At 48.4% G+C, this 20,795-nt stretch overlaps 1 non-coding gene across 1 annotated transcript; it reads left to right on the forward strand.

The window, feature by feature from the left end:
* Positions 1-5,233: 5,233 nt before the first annotated feature.
* Positions 5,234-5,306, forward strand: Trnak-cuu (transfer RNA lysine (anticodon CUU)). The gene has a single exon. It is a non-coding gene; the product is annotated as a tRNA-Lys (tRNA).
* Positions 5,307-20,795: the final 15,489 nt, after the last annotated feature.

The following is a 20,795-nucleotide window of genomic DNA, read 5'->3' on the forward strand; positions in this document are numbered from 1 at the left end:
GCCATAGGGACCTGCCAATAACCGGACCGTAAGTCTAGTGATGAAAAGAATTCGCCTCCATGCAAGCAGTCGAGGGCATCATCGATGCGTGGCAGGGAATACACATCTTTTCGCGTAACTGTTCAATCGGCGGTAGTCGACGCAGAAGCGGATTGAGCCATCGTTTTTCTTCTCAAGAACAACAGGCGACGACCAGGGGCTGCAGGACGGCTGAATGATGCCGCGCTGAAGCATGTCGTCGACTTGTTCGGCGATCACATGACGCTCAGCAGGAGATAGGCGGTAAGGGCGCTGGCGCAGAGGCGCCTGTGAGCCGGTGTCAATCGGATGGAGAACAGTATGCGTGCGGCCTAATGACGTCTTCTGGCAATCAAACGAGCCTCGAAACTGGTTGAGGAGTGCAAGAAGTTTCGCGCGGTGCACCTCTGCAAGTTCGTCGTCGATGGCGGAGCCGAACATACTTAAAGGCGGTCGATCAGGCGTACTAGCAGAAGGCGTCCAGGCACTAAGGTGGAAGTTGTCCACGTCGTCAAGGCAGAAGATAGAGGATACGTCGAACGCCTGAATTGTGCCGATACATTCTCCACGGAGTAAGGTTGAGGGAACCGGCAACGGATTCGTAACAAATAAGGATGCGGCACCGTTGGTCATGTCAAGAACGGCAAAAGGCAACGTGAGATGCCTGCGGTGTTGAACGGTCTCGGAGGGTGAAAAGAGAACTGCAGACTCACGAACAGCGGCACAGGACACGGGGACAAGGACTGTACTAGTGGGTGGTATGTTCGTATCCGCAGCGACAGACTTTTCCATTGTAGGTGCAGACGACGCGGAACACAACGCAGAGAACGCCACCTAGCTCGGCACGAGCACAGTCAATAACAGCATGATGGCGAGAAAGAAAATCCCAACCAAGGATGACATCATGCGAACAGGCTGGTAGCACAAGAAACTCAATGGGATAAACAACATCTTGAATTATGACGCGGGCTGTGCAGGCGGCTAACGACTGAATATGGTGTGCGGTCGCGGTACGGAGGGATAATCCCGTTGACGTCATCGTAACCTTCCGAAGCAAGCGGCAAAGTTTTACATCAATCACTGAAACGGCAGCACCAGTGTCTACAAGCGCAAGGGTACGAAAACCATCCGCAATAACGTCAATGAGGTTCGCTGGAGAAATTCGAGGACTTGAATTTTTCGACGACGACGCAGTTCGTGCCTCGGGAACTGCGACGTTTAGTTTTCCGCGTCAGAAGGGCAGGGTCGACGGCGCATAGGTGACAGAGAGCGACGTCGGGGGGATGGAGATCGGCGGGTAGCTGAGGGCATGCGCTCGGGCGAAGAGGATTGTTGTAGCCGCGCTGTGCCGTCAAAGCGCCCAGGATCGTAAGCAGACGGTCGCATGACATCTATTGGAACAGGAGGGCGACGGCGACAGAAGCGCGCCACATGTCCTGCATAGCCGCAAGAATAACAGATAGGGCGATTGTCCGCAGTGCGCCATGTATTTGTGGGGACTGGGCGGCTGAACGGAACTGGTGGGGGCCGAACGGGTGCCGACGCGGAAGAATAGGTCGGTTGACGAGGCGGCCCGGCAGCGACGACTTGCGCATACGACAAGGGCGCAGGCTCCGGAGGTAGCGGACGAGCGAAAGGCAAAGCGTCAGTGACCTCTTCCTGGATAGCTTGGCGTATGACTGGGGCCAGATGTTGTGCCTGTGCTGGCTTGGGCGTGCTCGATAAAATAGAGAGTTGTCTGGCGACCTCCTCACGCACGAACTGCTTGATCTGAATCAACAGATCATTCTGGTCACCCAGAGTCAAGGCCACGATCGAGTCATTCTGTTCCACAGGGCGCCGAGTTTGGGCGCGTTCGTCGATACTCTGGCACAAGCTGACAACATCTGAGACGGTTTGTGGGTCTTTGGCCAATAACATTTGAAACGCGTCATCGGCAATTCCTTTCAGGATTTGCTTGATCTTATCCGACTCGTGCATCGACGGGTTGATACGCTTACACAAGTCGACGACGTCTTCAATATAACTGGTGAAGTTCTCACCGGGTTGTTGAGCGCGTTCACGAAGTCGCTGTTCTGCGGGGCGGCCGAAGATTTCCGAAAAAGTGGTCTTGAACGAGGCCCAGTTATGAATCTCCGCTTCGTGATTGCTTAACCAGAGACTGGCGACGCATGTCAAGTAAAATATGACATTGGTCAGCCTAGTCGCATCGTCCCATTTGTTGACTGCGCTCACCCTCTGGTAAGTTGCCAACCAGTCCTCGACGTCTTGGTCGTCAGTCCCGCTGAATATCGGCGGGTGACGCTGAGGCAGCACGCCGGGACAGACGGTGGGTTGAGTCTGAGAAGGACCTTGGGTGGTGGTTTCTTCAGCCATCGCTGGCGCTGAAGGCAGGGTACGGCTACGTAGTTCCAGGTTGGGAGACTAGGAGATACCCAGCACCTTTCCACCAAACTGTAAGGGGGTTTATTTACAAGCAGGGACTATACGTAACAACAGCCTTGGTCCAAGAGCGTCGGTCACTGTCTCGCGCTCTCCGGGCGGCTGGGCTTCGTCATCCTCACTCAATGGCTGCGGGCTCTCTTCCCCACTACATTTCAAAATAAATGGTTGATGGGATCTATCGTACCGATCCTTCGAGTGGTTTTGCGATGCCAATGTGCGCGGCAAGAACGCGGATTGCCGGGGCAAGAACGCGGTTGACTAACCACGTGCGGGAATACGGGAGTGACGGCGTAGACTTCCGCCATCGCTGCTTGCTGGAAACCAGAGAGACTCGAACCCCGGGCGATATCAGTGGGATATCACGTGACCCGGCACCCGGTGGCGCTGATAGCGCTTGCGATAGCGCCCGGTTCCCAAAGATGGATACGACCTGATCTCCTAAAATCATAGGCAGCGGTACAAGAAAAATTTTTGAAAAAGGTATACAAAAATGCGAGATAAAGAACATGTGTAGTATACCTGATTAAATCAAGCAGGCTAGGTGACTATTCGTCGCCACCCCGTTTCAAAGGGGATGCCAATAAATCATCATCATCATTCCCGCGCGCCGCCCGCGGAAGGAAAGTTTCCCCTCTCCCAACTCTCCCTGGCACGCATGCGCTCGACGCGACGTTCACTGCCCGTGCGGCGGTTATGGGACCCGAGGATTCCCACATCCCTCCACCCTTAAATATTGCCCTACGGCGGAGAAATCGCTGAACGATGGCATTGACAAAGTATCCGGGCAGATGCGATGGTAAACTCGGGCAGGAAATGTCCGAATCCACGTTGATAGGCAGCACTGTCCTGTGTGGCGGCCGCCCACATGTGGCAGCCGTCACACAGTGGTTGACGATGACGGGGGCTGAAGGTGGCTTGCCCTCAAGATGCGCGCCGCAATGTCCACCCGGGAACAGCGGGTCAGGACTTTCTCGAAGCGGCGCGCGCGCCGGCACGATGAACCTCGCACCGACGCATCCTCGTGGGGGTGTATGATGGTGGGCCTCCCTCATTGTGGCTGCCATGTGCTACTGCAACGGACCGCGATCAAGGAGGGGCCTCCGCTGCAATTTGAGGCCGAAGCAGCAACGTGGACGATGGCAGCAATAGCAAGTCCAGGCGGCTTCACTCGTTCTACAAAGTCGCTCAAATGCACTCCACAAACACTTAGAATTAAGGCAGTAGAGGCCGCCACAGCGTCGGCAGTCTGACACGATGCTGAACCATCCGTTCTACCGCATAGCTTTATGCGGCAACGAGAAAAAAAAAACAATCCAGTTCGTTTGAATGAAGTTATTCGCTTCGACCGAATTTTTCCGGTCCGATACAGCGCGAAAGTGGGCGATGCTCGTATGAACAAAGCGCTATCTGGTCCCCCGAGATTTCGGTTATTCCGCCCGCAAAATATTGAGTTCATCTGAACAAAATAAGCTTTCTATTTCGAACGAGGTTTCTCCGCTCGGGCGTGTATAGTAGAACTAGCGAATCCGGTTGCACCCGCTAAATTTCACGGCATGGTCGTCTTCGAACATGCGACCGGCAGCTCCGCAGAGCCTTAGGCCTAATCGCGTCCATGAGGGATACCAATGCCATAAAAGACCCATAAAGGGTGCCAATGAGCCGCCGCGAGGAGATGCAGGCCTAGCTAAGTGGTCCCCGCTCACTGCTCAACCCGCAGCTTCCGAGCCGACTCCTGGGACTGCGCTCCGCTGACGTCCTAGCCAGCGTTACCGGCGCCCGGTTCCCAGAGCCAAAGATACAGAAAGGAGGCTATTTACATATGTACAGGGAAAATCGACCACCGCGTCGGCTGCTGCACTCTTTTTTTTTTATTGCGCTAAAGACTTGCCGTTAAGGCATAATTCTTGATGTGTATATGTGTTTATATGTGTGCTGTGAGGCCTGTGTCAGTAGCGCACCCAGGATCTCTCCCGGGGGGGGGGTGACAGTTTGCCAATACCAGCTAAACAGCACTAATTTCGGTTTCTTCACTGGAAATTGTTAAAAAATGCGCTTTTTGCGAGTGTGCAGACGATTGCGCGTCTTACATCTTAGTTGCAGTACTCAAATGCGTAAGGAAAGAAAAGGGGTTAAACAAAAGGGGGAGGGGGGGGTTAAGTCGGCCTTAGGGGGGGGGGGGGGTTACAACCCCCGAATCCCCCCGCCGTCGGTGCGCCACTGGCCTGTGTTGTGTATGAATTGAAGCAGTGTTTCACTCGCTTCGGGCGTACTCTTAGGAGAAAACTCGCTGTAAATCTCAGCGTCTACACGAGTTCGGCGACACTGGCGCAGCGTTAACTGGCCATCAAGAAAGCACATGCCCAATCTAGCTAGCAATCACGCCTTTGGGTGAGGCCTAACGCTGGTCCGGACAAAGCCTTCTTCGCATCGAACCGATCGTCGTCCCGTTTTCCAAAAGCTTGCTCCACGTTGGGAACGCCAAAATGTCGGGATATGGGGGGATGCCAACGGCGTTCTGCCTCGACACACCGAGCCCCGCGGTGGCGCATGCCTGCGCATCAACCGCGGTGCGGTACAAGCTCGAGGAAACAATAGACGACAACCACGTGTACACTCGGAAAGCATTTATTACGACTGCAACTAACACTTCGAGCAGGCCAGCTAGCTATAGTTGACATCGCTGAGGGTTCCCTCGAAGAGAATAATACACTAGGTAAAGAAGGGCTTCCGACTTACCAACTGGGGAATACGGGGGGGGGGGGGGGATATCGCCCGGCTAGCTCAGTCGGTAGAGCATGAGACTCTTAATCTCAGGGTCATGGGTTCGGGCCCCACGTTGGGCGCCAAAATGTCGGGATAAGGTGGGGATCGCCGACGGCCCTCTGCCTCGTCACACCGAGCCCCGCGGTTGGCGCATGCCTGCGCATCAACCGCGGTCCGGTACAAGCTCGAGAAAACAATAGACGACAACCACGTGTACACTCGGAAAGCATTTATTACGACTGCAACTAACACTTTGAGCAGGCCAGCTACCTATAGTTGACATCGCTGAGGGTTCCCTCGAAGAGAATAATACACTAGGTAAAGAAGGGCTTCCGACTTACCAACTGGGGAATACGGGGGGGGGGGGGGGCGATTGCCGCGGCAAGAACGCGGTTGACTAACCACGTGCGGGAATACGGGAGCGACGGCGGAGACTTCCGCCATCGCCGCTTGCTAGAGACCAAAGAGACCCGGGCGATATCAGCGAGATCTCACGTGACCCACCCGGTGGCGCTGATAGCGCTTGCGATTCCCGCGCGCCGACCGCGGAAGGAAAGTTTCCCTTCTCCCAACTCTCCCTGGCACGCATGCGCTTGACGCGACGTTCGCTGCCCGTGCGGCGGTCATGGGACCCGAGGATTCCCACAAGTGTTGTAGGCGTACTGTTATGAATGGCAACACATCATCCCAGTTCTTGTGGTTAGAGGACACATACATGGATAGCATGTTCATCAAAGTTCGATTCGTGCGTTCAAGAAGACCGTTGGTTTGCGGACGGTACGGCGTCGAGTGACGAAATTGTGTTCCACATAGCCGAAGCAGCTCTTCAACAACGTCGGCCACGAATTGACGACCGCGATCACTTACGATCACGCGAGGTGGGCCATGGCGTACGACGACATAATGCAACAAGAAAGCAGCGACGCAAACAGCGGTAGATGACAGCATTGCTGCGGTCTCTGTGTAGCGTGTAAGGTGGTCTACACAAACGATGATCCATCGATTGTTATTCGATGACCGTGGGAATGGGCCCAGGAGGTCCAGCCAACTTGCTCAAAAGGTGCGTGGGAGGGAATCAACGGCTGCCGAAGACCTGGTCGGGCGGTTGAAGGTCGTTTCCGCCGTTGGCATTGGTCACAACTAGCCACATATTGCTTTGTTCTTTGACGCATGTGAGGCCAGTAAAATCGCTCTTGTACACGCTGTAGCGTACGGGCGAATCCAATATGACCTGATGTTGGATCATCATGCTTGGCATGTAGCACAGCACTACGGAGACTCTCCGGGACTACAAGAAGAAAGCGGGCGCCACTTGCAGAGTGGTTGGTTTTATATAACAAGCTGTCACGTATGGAAAAACCATCACTGGCTTTCGGATTCAGGGCCATCACAAAAAGAGGTTCCAGATTGACGTCGTTGCGTTGATCCTCCTGGAAGATGGTCGCGTCCGGAAATTCAGGTGCAATAGCGGCCAGAAAGTCATCGAAAGTGTCTTCTTCAGAATTTGCCGTTGGCAGTGGTAAGCGGTAAAGACAGTCGGCGTCAGCATGCGGGCGGCCGCTTCTGTATTTCACGACAAAGTCGTACTCCAGCAGTCGCAAGGCCCACCGTGCTAGACGACCAGACGGATCCCGAAATTTCTGAACAGCAAAAACAGCTGCAAGGCATTCCTGCTCAGTGACTGTGTAGTTTCGCTCAGCATTGCTTAAGCAACGACTGGCATAGGCAACAACGTGTTCGGCGTCGCTTCGCCGTTGAACAAGTACCGCTCCAATGCCTATTCCGCTGGCGTCAGTATGAACTTCAGTAGGGGAACACGGATCAAAATGACGCAGGATGGGGTCTGACATAAGTCAGAATTTAAGTTGACGGAACGATGACTCACATTCTGGTGTCCAGTCGAACGATACATCCTTTTGCAACAGACGCGTCAACGGGTGCACAACGTCGGCGAATTTTGGGACAAAGCGACGGAAATAAGAACAGAGTCCCAGGAAACTGCGCAGTTCTCGTGCTGACTGCGGAGGCTGGAAGGCACTGACCACTTCAATCTTGCCGGGGTGAGGTCTGACTCCATCTTTGTCGACTAGACGACCGAGAACCAATGTCTGTCGCTCCCCAAACCTACACTTTCCAGAGTTAAGAATCAAATCTGCTTTCTCCATGCATTTCAGAACCAGGCTAAGGCGCTCGTTGTGCTCCTCAAAAGTGCGGCCGAAAATAACATCATCATCCAGGTAGCAAAGACATATTTCCCACTTTAGACCACGGAGTATTGTGTCCATGAATCTCTCGAACGTTGCGGGCGCATTGCAGAGCCCGAACGGCATAACGTTACATTCGAATAAACCGTCCGGCGTAACAAAGGCGGTCTTCTGTTTGTCGACGGGATCCACAGGTATCTGCCAATAGCCTGAACGCAGATCGAGGGACGAAAAGGGGGAGGCAGAATGTAGGCAGTCTATTACGTCGTCAATTCGCGGGAGTGGGTACACATCCTTCTTGGTAATTGCATTTAGTCGCCTATAATCAACACAAAATCTCCACGAGCCATCTTTTTTCTTTACCAGGATGACAGGTGCGGCCCACGGGCTTGATGATTCTTGAATCACATTTTTGCTCAACATCTATTGTACCTGGTCCGCGATAATCTTGCGCTCTAATGAAGACACTCGGTAGGGCTTTTGCCGAAGAGGATGCGCCGATCCTGTGTCAATGCGATGACGAGCACGCGAGAATGGGATAGTTGTACGGTGCTCATCTTGAGAGAAGTCGAACACGGAAGCATACTGGGCTAGCAGTTGTACTAAGGTGTCCCGTTCACGTGAAGACAAAGACTTGCTGACCATGCGTAGAATTTTCTGCTCGTAAGGGCAAGTGGTTCGTCCTTCAGTGGAATCCTCGTCCCTGACGACCATCGATGAACAGCACGTGACGTCGTGAAGACAGCAATCTTGATGTGTTCGGGAACGGGCACAGGGACGGCAGAACAATTTAATTTCCACAAAAACGTGTTACCATTGTTCACAGATACAATACTATTGGGTACCAGTAGGTTCTTCTTCCCACAAGAGTCGCCAAAGGGGTGTACTACGGCGTCAAATGAAGCGTCTGTACAAGATGCGATGACGGCTACCGGTGCTAAAGACCAAGGAGGCAGCGTCACTCCCTCAGCAACGGCAAACGTTTTTTGTCCAGCAGGTTGTTGATTCACGAGGTCTGATAATGACGGATCTTGACAAGCGGATCTTGACCCCAGGTTTTCCATTATTTATCGAAAGCTCGCCGGCACCACAATTGACCGAAGCCCCGCAGGTTTGCAGAAAGTCTATCCCTAATATAACGTCGTGCATGCAGCGTTCCAAAATCACAAACTCGGTTAAATAACACTTATCCGCCAATAACACATTCACAGCACAAACACCAAGGGGACGCAGTATTTCACCGCTTACTCCGCGGAATTTAGCATGCGTGTCGAGGGAAAACATCACTTTGCGTTGAAGCCGGTTCTTGAAAGAAAGACTCATAACAGATATCATACCCCCGGTGTCCACCAATGCCATTGTACATATACCATCAATTGTCACTTCCACTTTGTTTCTCAGCATTGTAACCGGTGGAGGTATCAGTGTCGTGTCGAGTCTGGCGACCTCACCTCCATCGGCCGCGCAGTCTAGTTTCCCGACGGCGGTGGTGAGAATGAACGTCGCCTCGGTGAAGGAGAACGACGTTGACGTGAAGAAGGTGGAGTGAGACTGCGGTCTGAAACGGGTGAGTCGCTGCGCTGATTCCGTCGAGGACTGTTGATGGGCAAGGTCGTCGACGAAGTAAAGGAGCGTGGAGGCCAGGAATTGTCGACGTTAGGACGTTCAGTGCCATAGGACGTTGGCTGTGACTCGTACCACCTCGGTGCCCAACGACGCTGAAGACAGAATCGAGAGATGTGTACTGTGACACCGCAGGTATAACACACGGGAGGCTCGCGGCTAACGTCCGGGTAGAATGGGTATGTCCGTGGCTCCGAGTAGGCCGTTGCTGAGCAACGGGCATATCCCTCAGCACGCCCGTTGCCGGTTTCCCGGTGGTAGTTCTGTTGCGTTCTCATTGGCCTTCTCGAGCGGTACTCCTCGACAGTCGTTGCAGCGATGGAAAGGGGAGCTGGTGGAGGATTGTACAGACGTTGACTATCACGGACCTCATTGTTCAATTCCGTGCAACGACGTAGCTCCTCTCTAACAATCTGTCTAATGGTCGTCGCGAGATCGACTGATGGTATGTCGTCTTCAATGCTTGCAACAGTTGTGACGTTTGCTAGCCGGCCAGACTTCGGGATTATGCGGCGCAGTTTGCGAGCCTCAAAGGTACGGCAATGACGTATTACGTCGGTGACTGAGCCAAGGTTCTCTTTACCAATGAGGAAGTTGTAAACGTCCTCCGCGATTCCCTTCAACAAATGGCCAACTTTGTCCTCCTCTGACATACGAGGATTGGCCGTCCTGCATAGCTTGAGTACGTTTTCGATGTAGGTCGTGCACGTCTCGCCCGGAACTTGAGCTCTTTGAAGGAGCGTTTGCTCGGCCTGTTTCTTCTTTGCGATTGAATCACCGAAACGCTCCTTAATTTCGGACGTGAAACGATCCCACGTTGTCAGAGTTTCCTAGTGATTATCGAACCACACGAGCGCCGTGTCCATCAGAAAGAAGACTACGTTGGAGAGTCGCGTTACGCTGTCCCAACGATAGTGCTTGCTCACCCGTTCGTAGTGGTTAAGCCATTTTTCGACGTCCTCGCCGGGCTTCCCTCCGAATGTGCGAGGCTCTACCAGATGTTGGCGCTGCCACGGACTAGCCATCATTTGGGTCGAAGATGCCGCTGGTTCCATGCGAGTGTTGGCTTCGGTGTGGGACATCTGAGACACCGGAAGTAATGCGGGCAATCCAGCGATTCGGCGGCTTCGACGAAGATCAGGAGGTTGGAAAACCGTGTTGGCCGTGTTGCGTGGTGGTCGGGGGCACCCAGCACCTTCCACCAAAAACTATTACGGATGATCGATGTTTATTCCCAGGTGAAGACTATAGGATGAATGAGAGGTCACCACGATGTCGCCACCGAAGTGTAGCCGGGGCTGCTGCTGAGTTCTTCGTTCCCCTCCTCTTCTATCTCCTCTTTGCCACGTTACAATACATACATACATACATACATACATACATACATACATACATACATACATACATACATACATACATACATACATACATACATACATACATACATACATACATACATACATACATACATACATACATACATACATACATACATACATACATACATACATACATACATACATACATACATACATACATACATACATACATAATGGTTTTGCCTGCTATGAATATTATTTCTGCGACTGAGAGTTTTATGTGCAGTATTCACTACGTGTGTTTCTTATGCAAACACGTGCATGGTCGGGAGTTCTCACTTTTTCAGTTAGTGCATTTAGAATATTTGGTATTTTCCCCCCTTACCTATATATCGTGAATATATATATATATGTCTATGTACCCTTTGATTTAATTACCTAGAAATACATTGGTCATTCTTCGCGCCACGCAGTTAATAAACCTGGTTTATTTCACTCTAATATTGTTTTCTTCGATCATTGTCCCTGATCAATACCCACCGACAAGAAGCGCGCGTAAAATGACACGCTATCAATAAGAAAATTTTCGTACGTAGCTTCATGTTGCAGAGATACCAGTTGCGTTTAGAAGACAGCGTTAAAAAAAGCGGTTCACTTGGCTAAAACTACCTTTGGTATCCGCCGTAAAGAGTAACGGGCGCACTAAAGCAACTAAAACATTAAAAAAATGTACTGCACAGACGTTCTGCGAGAAAAACTGGGCGCCGCCAGCGTCCGCGTAGCGAACGCGCGCTCGCTAGCAGACGACGCGCTTGACAACGACCGCAAAATTGAAGCCGTCGCGTAGTATATCCATGCGTGAAATATATATGTTTGGCAAGATGGTGTAAGCATAAATTTGCACTTGAAATAAAACACTAATTTAAGAGCGTACTATGGGCAATCGGCCTCGGCGCCCGCAGCGAAAGTACGTTGACTATGCCGCGGAGCGCGTCTCCGCCCCAATCCAGTTAAAACCCCTTGATAATTCTAAAGTACCGCCACTCTTTGTACTCTGCCGCCGGCACGCGACCTACTCGCCTCTCGGGAGTCCCCTCCGCGACAGACGGTCTTGCGCCCGTTTTCCTGCACGATGACTGGTCTCCCTGCAGTTGCCCTTGGAAACGAGTGGAGCTTGCATTTTGCTTGTGTTTTGCTTTTTCGATCGCTCCATTTTGCGCCTTAGCTCGGTTGGATCGGCGTGTAGAGAACGTCGAACGCTAACTGTCTGCTAGCGCTATGCCGTGTTGCTGCGCATATAACTGCAGCAAGAAGCGTGATGATGGTTATGCAGTTTTCACGATACCGCAAGGAAAGCGTGATGGCTTGCGCAAGAAGCAGTGGCTGCACAACATTGGCCGAAAGCACTTTGTTCCGACAAGGAACAGTATTGTTTGCGAAGTAAGGCGTCTTTCTTATTGCTCATAACAAAGCATCCCCAATTAAATGCTGCATTTTTTTCCACTTTTCCGGCCTGCTCATTAGCGTTTTTGTTGCGGCAATTTGTACGTTGCATAAAAATGGAGTTCTCCTCAGAATGCTGAATATTCTGCTGGGACTCCATCACCTCGCACGTCGTCAACTGTTATTCAATCGGAAATGCAGCATTATAGATTATGCTTTCCACTGAACAAATATACCCGAAGATACAGCCTCTCGATCGCGCTTTTCGTGATTTTCGTTGCCTGTTTTACTGGAAATTGGAATAGCAGCTTGTAGAGGAGCTATTTACAGCTTACTTCGATGTGTGTGTCCGTCACTTAAATACAATGAATGCAGGGCCCGAAAAAAATAGTGGCAAGTATACCCATAGTATTGCAGATGATGAGCGCCAGCTAGTCCACATTTTAAGGCAAGACCCTTAGTTGGATATGTTTCAAGGTGAGCGTTTGAGGTACAGAAAGTAACGTGACCTAATGAAGGCCAGAAGTGAGCCAAATCATATCCAGCCGTGTATAAGAGATTATTAATAATTAGCAAAGTAAATTCATGACTGATTAACGATTGTATTAAGATGTTTAAAGTTGATTAAGGTGGATTAAGGTTAAATAAGGAGGGCTAGGGTCGATTAAGGAGGATTACCTGGATTAGGGTGGATTAAGATATAATATAGAGGATTAGGGTGGATTAACGTCGATTAACGTGCATGAATGAAGAATAAGATGGATTAAGGTCGATTAAAATGCATTAAGGAGGATTAGGGTGGATTAAGGTTGAATAAGGTGGATTAAGGACGATTAGGGTGCATTGAGGTGGATTAAGATCTATCAAGGTGTATTAGGAGGGTTAGAGTGGGTTAAGGTCGAATAAAGTGCCTGAAGGTGGATTAGTGTGGATTGAGGTGAATTACAGCAGATTTTACAAGACTCGCATTCGAGTCTCTTAGGCGATACCTAAGGACACCTGGTGATCTATTTCAGTTCTTGAATTTGCTTTGAACTGGGCTGCCATGCATGCGTGAGTGGGTGACGATTATTATTTGGTTGTCTCACGGATACAGGCAATTTGCAGGAGGTGTTCACATGATCGTGCACCCTTGCTGTTGATATCGACTTCTAGGCGGAGGCCGGGAATTTTTGCTTTAATAGCGAATGCGTTAAATCACCTTTCTTCGGTTTTGTTCTGTGGGTAGACCTTTTCCATCCATGTAACTCGAGCCGATGCCATTGTGTCAATTCGTTTTGATGACGAAGGTTGAGCAATAACTACTGATTATGGTTATGATGTAGCAATGCAGGGAATATTATGTAGGCAATAATGGTTATCACTGCAGTGTATTAGGCACTTGTACTTATATAAAGGACGTTTTATTCATCCTGCCTGAGTGATTAACTCTTCGATAAATGTTCTAGCTACATTTCACTGAAGACCAATTTGAGCCGCGCATATTACAAGAACTTGGGGAAAAAAAGCTGAAGCCCAACGCAGTTCCAGCAATTTTTTCCCACCGACCTGTCGTGAAGCACAGAGAGCCCCCTCGACAGCGGCATGAACCTCGAACTGACAGTAGTAAGTGATTGCTGCTGCTTGCTCCTTGTCCCGCCTCTAATAATTTCAGAAATGTTGATCTCGGCCGCTTAACGACGCAGCCAACGACACTATGATTCTTTATGCAGAGCCTGTCGCCACCGCATGCTTGCCCGAAATCTACAATACGTCGGCAATAGGGCCCCCCGCTAATCAAAATCATAATTTTAACTATCCTACTACACAATTTAACGGTATGCTGGTGTGAACTATCAAAATACCTTTTCCAGAGGCGTTTCTTTTGCCTAAAAATATAGAGTGCCTTCTCCCATAAGCATACCGAGTATTTTTTAAGCTTCATTGACACCGAAGCCTAAAGAATAATCTGTAAATACCTTTCCTCAGATTCTGTTATTGTGGGTGATGAGTGGCTGCCGCCACCGCTTCATCGCACTGAAATTGCGCAACCCTCCTATTCAATGCAGAAACCACAGCGCAAAAGCTACTTTGACATTGAGACAAACACATGGACGGACGATGCACTCGCCAGTAATTCATTATAAGAAGGCACACTGAATATAATACCTGCGGTGCACATTATTTAATTATTTATTTATTATTTATTTATTATTTATTTATTTAGTACATACTGCAGACCACATTGTGGTCCTCGCAGGACGGGCAGACATTGAATACAAGATACGTTCATATACATTCATAAAGATATAAATAAAAAACAGTATATATACATATACATATATATAGACTTTACAATAATATATTGCTCACAGAAACACTTCGTGAAAAGATCGAAAACACAACACCTTAATCAATCTATGGTGCAATTAACAGAACGATGTAATAAAAGCAAGGGAATTGCGCACCAAAGGCAATGGAGTTTCACAATCAACGACTTGCCTTGATCATTAAACAGCAAGAAGAACACATTCTATGTATTATATCTTCGCCTACGCAGGGGCGAAGCCGGCAGGCAGCACACGGTGCTAAGTGCAACACATGTTTATTCGGTCACACAACTAACCATCTAACAACCCCGGAAGAAACAAGGGGCGGTTGCTTATATACATGCTCGAGCCACTATCACACCAAGCATTGATGTCACAAAGCCCAACAATCCGAGTCCGGGTCACCGCGGATAGCGAAGTGCGTCTGCGTCAGCACCACGATGCACAAACACGATAACACAACACTATGCAAAAACAAAAACAAAACAAACAATAATAGAATAAAAAAAACTTACATAAAACGCATTCACATGTTGTAAGGGGCGGGCAGCAAATTCCATTCAGAAATAGTCCGGGGAAAGGAGGAGAACTTGTCTGTCCTAGCATAGATAGGTGTCAGTGTATCCGGACGGTCGTGTCGTGTATATCTTGTGGAGAGAAGACTTACGTATAGTGAAGGGTCCAGAGCCAATTTGTGATTAATTAGATTATGTAAAAAATCTAGCCTCTGTTTCTGTCTTCTTTGTTCATGCGAAGGAATGTCGTTAGCCAACATCAACTCTGACGGCGAATCCGAACTTTTGAACTTGGAGTAAATAAAACGAACAGATTTTCTCTGTATTCTCTCAAGTTTGTTAACATTGACTTTAGTATAGGGATCCCATGAAACGCAAGCATATTCAAGTTTTGGCCGGATATAAGTTAGATAAGTGAGTAGCTTAACGTTTGAGGGGGCGTTTCTTAGTTTGTGTCGCAGATAAGTTAACTTCCGAAAGGCAGAAGAACATGTGTTGTCTATGTGAAGGTTCCAGGAAAAATTATTAGTGAACGTTACGCCAAGGTACTTGTAGCTCTCAACTTGCTTTAGTGGAACAGATCCCATTTGATACGCGTACTCCAGGGGATTCTTTTTATGCCTTATGCGAAGAGAGACAGTTTTATCTACGTCTGCAGCCATGCCCCATTCTTCGGACTACAAAAATATATTATTCAAGCTAGAGATAAGTTCCTTCTGATCATCTAGGGACTTAATTGTACGAAATACAACGCAGTCATCTGCAAACAGCCTTATTTGTGTTCCAGGTTTGACGGCGGTAACAATGTCATTAATATATAAAAGAAAGAGCAATAGATCCAGGACACTGCCCTGGGGAACACCTGAAGTGACCGGCAGATATCCCGAGTTGTGATCGTCAACTGAAACATACTGTTGGCGATTATCCAGATAGTCTGTAATCCAGGCAATTATGATGTCCGGAAGGTTAATGTTCCTTAATTTTAGAATTAGCTTTTTGTGAATTACCCTATCGAAGGCTTTACTGAAGTCCAAAAACACAGCATCAATTTGACCGTTGGCATCCAAAGCTTTGGCAATGGAATCAATAATTGTTACTAATTGTGTAGTAGTGGAACAGCCTTTCCTGAAGCCATGTTGAGCACTTGACAGTATGGAGTGTTCATCTAAGAATTCAGTAATGCGAGTTGCGATTATATGCTCGAAAAGTTTGCAGCAAGATGACGTTAATGATATGGGGCGGTAATTCTCGAGCAATAATCGATCGCCTTTCTTAAAGATCGGAACAACTCGAGCCATCTTCTAATCTTCAGGGACTTTCGCGCATAACAAAGATGCTCTGAACAATACAACTAAGAACTTAGCAATAGTTTCGGCGTATCGCCTAAGAAACACATTCGGGAGGTTGTCAGGGCCGGAGTTGTTTTGGTTTTTAAATTGAGTAACATAGACACAATGCCATGTTACGATATAAAGTTCGCCTCATGTTCTTCAAACACTGCAGAACTCAAAGATGGGCCTGAACGTGCACGGGAGAATACGATATGAAAATAATTGTTAAAATGTTGTGCGACGGCATTCAAGTCGTTAAGAATGGTTCCGTTAACTGCAATTTCCGTAACAGTCTTCTTGCTGTTGCCAAGGTATCCCCAAAACTTATCCGGTGCGTTCTTTATGAAGTTGGGCAATGTTGTGGTAAAATAAAGATTTTTTCAATCACGCACGGCGCATGACAGCTTTTTATGTAGTTCCGTGATGGCGACCGTGCGTGGATGCTTCTTTTTTGCTCGTTTGATTTTGCGCTTTAGTTGTACTATTGCACGCATCATCCAAGGCGTACTTTTATTGACTTTCTTAGTTTTAGTGGGTATGAATGTATCTATGCAATGCCTGCACATTGTAGTAAACACGGTCCAAAGTGTACACACATCACTACCACTATCTGCAAAGCCCGTAAGACAAGTTTCCATGTAGTCAACGATGCTAGCGTCATCAGCTCTGGTGTAATCTTTAAAAGATTTGGTATTGGTAATTTTAGGAACGGTAGTTTTGGCAATGGGCAAAGAAAGCGCAACAAGGTAATGGTCAGATAAACCATCTTTGATTGACACGGAAATGGCTCGGTTTATAAAAATAACATCTCATATAGAACATGATGACCCTTGTACACGTGTGGGTTCATTAACCACTTGAATAAGATCATGTGTTAGCATAATGTCAAATATAATGTTGGCATTTGCATCAGCCTTATTGTTTGCTTGGAGGAGCTCCCAATTAACACCAGGCAAGTTAAGATATCGCCAATCAAAAAAATTTCCTTATTTTGGTAGAGAGACATCTGTTCTTGAAGTTTATTCAAGTAGTCTGGTGTGGCATCAGGTGGTCTATAAAATGCGAACAGCACAAAGCATTGACCCAGCACGATAACCTGACGCATAGATACTCTAGTTCGGGAGTATCACCGATATGCGTAGCTCTGATTTGATCTTTAACTAGAACGGCTATACCGCCTCCTCTGCGTAGTCTATCCTTACGAAATACTTTGTAATGGGGTGGAAACACAAGTTCGTTTGTTATATCGCTACGCAACCACGTTTCCGTTATGACTGCGATATGCGGATGGTGCTGTAGCAAGTGAATTTCTAGGGAATCTGTCTTGTTCACCACGCTACGAGCATTAAAATTCTCGATACGCAGCCGTTTTTCCTTGGCTGAAATTGAATTTCTGTGGATGGCAGGTTCGAAGATTTCTAAACATGAAAGTTCTGAAACATTATCCGGAACATCGGCGACTGTCGTGCCTATTTCTGCGCTTGCGCGTGACGGCGGGTCGTTGTGGTTTTTCTGCGTTTTTTTTTTTTTACAGAAATTCTTTCATTTTTTTTCCGCGCTCCAAACATAAGCCGTCCTATTGGTGTACAATTTGTCAAAAGCTAAGGAAACTTTGTCACCCTTCTCGCGGTTTTCTTTCGTACTTGCCCACAGCTTCCTTCTAACCTCACGAACTTTTCGCGAATAGTCTTCACTTATCGATATAGTAGTGTTCTTCAGCTTGTGGCACTGTTTAAAAATTAACGCTTTGTCTCTTGTATCGAACAATCGCAGGATGACCGGTCGTTTCTTATTTGTGGACGGTCGACCTAATCTATGTATTCGTTAAATAGCTATCGGGTTCAGTTTGAGAAGCTCTTTGAAGATACCTTTATTTATGGCTGTTTCCACTGATTCGCTGTTTTCACTCCATGGTTCTGTTAGGCCAAAAATAATCAAATTAGGTCTTCTACTGTGATTCGCTAATTCGTCTATTTTCTTTTCAAGGGTCAAAACAACTTCGTTAATGTGTGAAAGCCGGTTTTGGCATAAAGTGACCTTATCTTCAAGTTTTGATAAAGCGTCTACCTTTTTTTTTCAATTTCTACCAGGCGGTTTTCTTTGATATCCTTAATATCAGCTGCGATTTCCTTAAGTTGCTTCAAGATTTGAGCAGTTTCGGGCCCGGGGTTAGTTTCAATGTCCCCTCCTAAAAGCAGTAACTTCCGGAGGCAAAACACATCAAGCAAACAACACAGCCAAGGGCATGGCAGCACCAGTAGAAAAGGGTCGCTTGAACGGTAGCACTTGCCGTAATCCTTTCTCACGTGCACAACAAAAAGCAGAGAGTTGAGCCGCATTCTTTCGGTGCCACCATGCCCAGTGTTCGAGTATTCCGAAGGGTGTCCCTTTATACTCGTTCCGCACGGTGTCGCTACTTGCAGAAGCTGCGTGCCGTACAAGAAAAATGCGCGCACATACAAAATGCGCGCACATACAAGAAAAACTGCAAAACATAGAGCGATCTGCCACAAGCAATACTAGATCAGATGCAAAAAGTAAAGCAGCATATCATGTGGCAGAAAAAATAACTGGAGTATAGAACTCGCCTCAAAGCTCCTTTTACATAAGGCTTTAAGATGAAACCAACCTCCTCATAAACGTTGCCTTCAGCATTCTCCATGCTGTTATCACCATTTTTCAAAATATTCTACGCCACTGGGGCGCGCAACTGCCCCAATATAATGCGCTTCCATCGAATTCTGCGGCCCGTCCGCGGGAGCCCAGGCGCAATAGCATGCCGTGCGCAGCGCGCGCAGCCGGCGGGCGAGGAGAATTGAGGAGGAAAGCGCGCGCGGAGGAGAGTGTCGCTACTTTCAAGATCAAGATAGATCAAGGGGTTTTATGTGCTACCGATCGCAGCGCCCCAAGCGGCGTTACGGTCGTTTGGCTTCACTTTCAATGCATTGAAAATGCAGCCGTTCCGGGCACTCTCCATGTTCTAGTACACTCTATTTAAGGGCTGCCGAAGTAGGCGTCTCTTTCCGCCTTTACAATCACCATATATGTAGAGCAAACGCGCCTTCTTCCGACGCGCGAAAGGCCGTGGGGTAGGGAGGGAGGGGTTGCGACGTTTAGCTGCGGCACAAAATGCGTATTTATATAAAAACGTTGCGAGGCGAGAAGGCAGTAAAGACTTCCGACGCTGCTCAACGAGTTTCCCGTTCTGTCTCGTCGAAAACCTCCGAGCCGCCCCCAGAGGCCCTGGCAACAGTCACCAGCGCCACGTGCGTTCGGTGAGAACGCGGGCAAAACGGCGACAGCGTCGACAACAGTTCTGCGCGTTGCTTGTGCTGCTGCATGTCCAAGTTTATACAGCTGATAAAACTACTATCCTTACTCCGTATAGCTCTCTACTCAGTTGCTATCGCAATTGATGCTTCGCCTATCGGGTGAAACTGCGCCATTATTTTATACATGCAATAGAAAAGAAAATTTTAATGAGCTATTAGCGACACGAAATATCCGTGTCCGACTATTCGAATATTCGGCTAACCGGTTATTTAAACCGGATATCCTGAATATCCATTTCTTGAAAACCGGATAACCGTTTTCGAGACCGGAATCACTTCCCTCCGGTTAAACCGCATAGCCGGTTTGACAGATATTTGCAAGCACTAGTTGGGACCACTTAAGCTTAGTCAGTCATCGATTGCCAATCGATAGCCAATCAATAGCTAATCGAGAATCTATCAATAAACAATAAATTCCGGAAAATGCTGGGGATGACTTGGTAGTGCTTAGCCTAGCCCAAATACGCGGCCAACACCTTGCGATAGCCGATTGATAGCCAATCAATAGCTAATCAATAATCGATCAATAATAAATAAACTCCGGGAAATGCTGGGGATGACTTGTTAGTGCTTAGCCTAGCCCAAAAGCAAGGACTAGCTAGGTGCCCATCAGCTCCGCTGTCTCTTTAGCATTGCGCCTCCAGTGCAAGCTGCGCTAAATTTTTTTATCAGGAAAGCAGATCAGGAGTGTGTTAGCGATACATCGATTGCACTGTACAATGCAAAAATAAAATTCCTTTTGCGCCTGGTGTAATCATTTCCTGTTTGACGGTTTCCATATTCCTTGTAACGGTGCGCCTGCACAGCTTGTGTATATAAATATACCTGTGGGTCTGGCTTCAATAAATCAGTTGTTAGCTTGCGCCTGTGTTCGTCTTCCTTTCTGTTGTCCCATCCCGTTGCGCGCTATTTCTGATGTCTTGATTGCTCCGAGGAATCCTGCTTCTATAGTGACTTGTTGGTTTCGACGCAATCGAGGCGCCGCGACATGCATACGGAGGCGTAGTGACCCTTTTTCCGGATATTCCTGCAGACTTCCGAGCATGCTAGGCAAAGAGTACGATAGTGATGCTCTTGACCGCACCAACGGCATGGTTTTTGCATACAGTTTCTACCGGAGCATGAAGGTGGCTTGTTTGCGCCGCGTGAATAACTGCCGCTTTTGTCCTGTTTCGATATACGCCAAACGGTTTGGGGACCGGACGCAACTTTGTTCACAGATGGCACTTCTTTGTGGAGCTCGGCTTGTTGTTGACGGACGCTCTCGATTTGGCGGACGGACTCAAGAGCCTTTTGAAGAGTGGGGTCCGCGTCGAGCTACAGCCAGGTGAATAGCTGCTTATCTTTTATCCCAACTATCAGGCGGTCGCGCACAAGCTCTTCTCGAAGAGCGCTGAACTCGCAATCTTTCCAAGGTATGTGAAGCGTAGTAATGAAATCTTCGGCCGACTTATCATCTTGCTGCACTCTGGTGTTGAATCTGGCTCCTTCAA

The sequence above is a fragment of the Dermacentor silvarum genome, chromosome 3 (genome assembly GCF_013339745.2).
Source record: "Dermacentor silvarum isolate Dsil-2018 chromosome 3, BIME_Dsil_1.4, whole genome shotgun sequence".
In the NCBI taxonomy this organism is placed as follows: domain Eukaryota; kingdom Metazoa; phylum Arthropoda; class Arachnida; order Ixodida; family Ixodidae; genus Dermacentor; species Dermacentor silvarum.